Genomic DNA, 928 nt, shown 5'->3' with positions numbered 1-928 from the left:
GGGAAAGAGGAGCATGATGGGGGAGGAAGAAAGATTCCTGGTGAATGACCATCTATGTACTTGACTTACCTAGTGACCTCTCTATATTGGTTATAATATCATATTTAACATTCCTGTTTAATGAATCCTTACCTCCAATTTCTCTGTTTACTCTACTTAGAGTTTAATATCAGAAAGAGGAATGATTAAAAAAAAAAGAGGATGCATAAAAAATTGAAAAATGCTATTATTTAGAGTACGAATATCACAGACGACACTGGAAAAAATGTGTGTCAGTTATCCAAAAGGATTAAAAAAGAAAAGAGAAGGCACAACGAAATAACTGACTAAAGCAGGCGCAGGGCACTGGAACGCGCTCCTGCGAAAATACAGGTCATGAGTAAACAGAGAGGAAAGGACAGCCACTCTGAAACGTTAGAAGTAAAACCGTAAGAAGACAGAACTAAAAAAAGATGTTGAGGTACATGTGTGAAACGTCCTGACTACCGCGGGGGAATGCATGCTGGAGGTGTAAACGTAGCAAGTCAAAATACGGCCACAGTGGAATGAGCTGGAGTTCCCTGTGGAGGAACTTACCCCTCAGAGCCTTTGTGACATGGATTGTCTAATGAAGCATCTGCTTCAGTGGAGACACCAGTTTAAGAAACTCCTGCGTATCCCTCCTCTCCCTCAGAGCTCCTTGTTCCCACATACTTGCTGTGGTTCAACAGCCCCAGGACACTTGGTTATCTTTCAGCATTACTTTTAGCCAGGATTTGTTCCCAGGGTGGTCAGACAACGAGATGTGTTGACAGAATTTGTGGGAGGTGGGGGAGCATGGCAGGTGGATGTGAAGGGCTCCTAGAAGCAGGAACAAGGGGAGCAGCTTAACCTGCTTTTGCTTTCAAAGTCAGTCAAACTGTACCCTGACTAACTGTCGCGTGTAGGA

At 43.5% G+C, this 928-nt stretch overlaps 1 protein-coding gene across 1 annotated transcript in view; it reads right to left on the bottom strand.

Moving 5' to 3' along the window:
- The window catches only part of LOC104494167 (germ cell-specific gene 1-like protein), a 12,852-nt gene that overhangs the window by 464 nt on the left and 11,460 nt on the right, over window positions 1–928 (bottom strand). The gene's annotated exons all lie outside the window — the stretch shown is intronic.

The sequence above is a fragment of the Buceros rhinoceros genome, unplaced genomic scaffold (genome assembly GCF_000710305.1).
Source record: "Buceros rhinoceros silvestris isolate BGI_N320 unplaced genomic scaffold, ASM71030v1 scaffold17825, whole genome shotgun sequence".
In the NCBI taxonomy this organism is placed as follows: domain Eukaryota; kingdom Metazoa; phylum Chordata; class Aves; order Bucerotiformes; family Bucerotidae; genus Buceros; species Buceros rhinoceros.
Note: the sequence above shows the minus strand (reverse complement) of the source record. Positions and strands in the feature narration are given on the sequence as shown.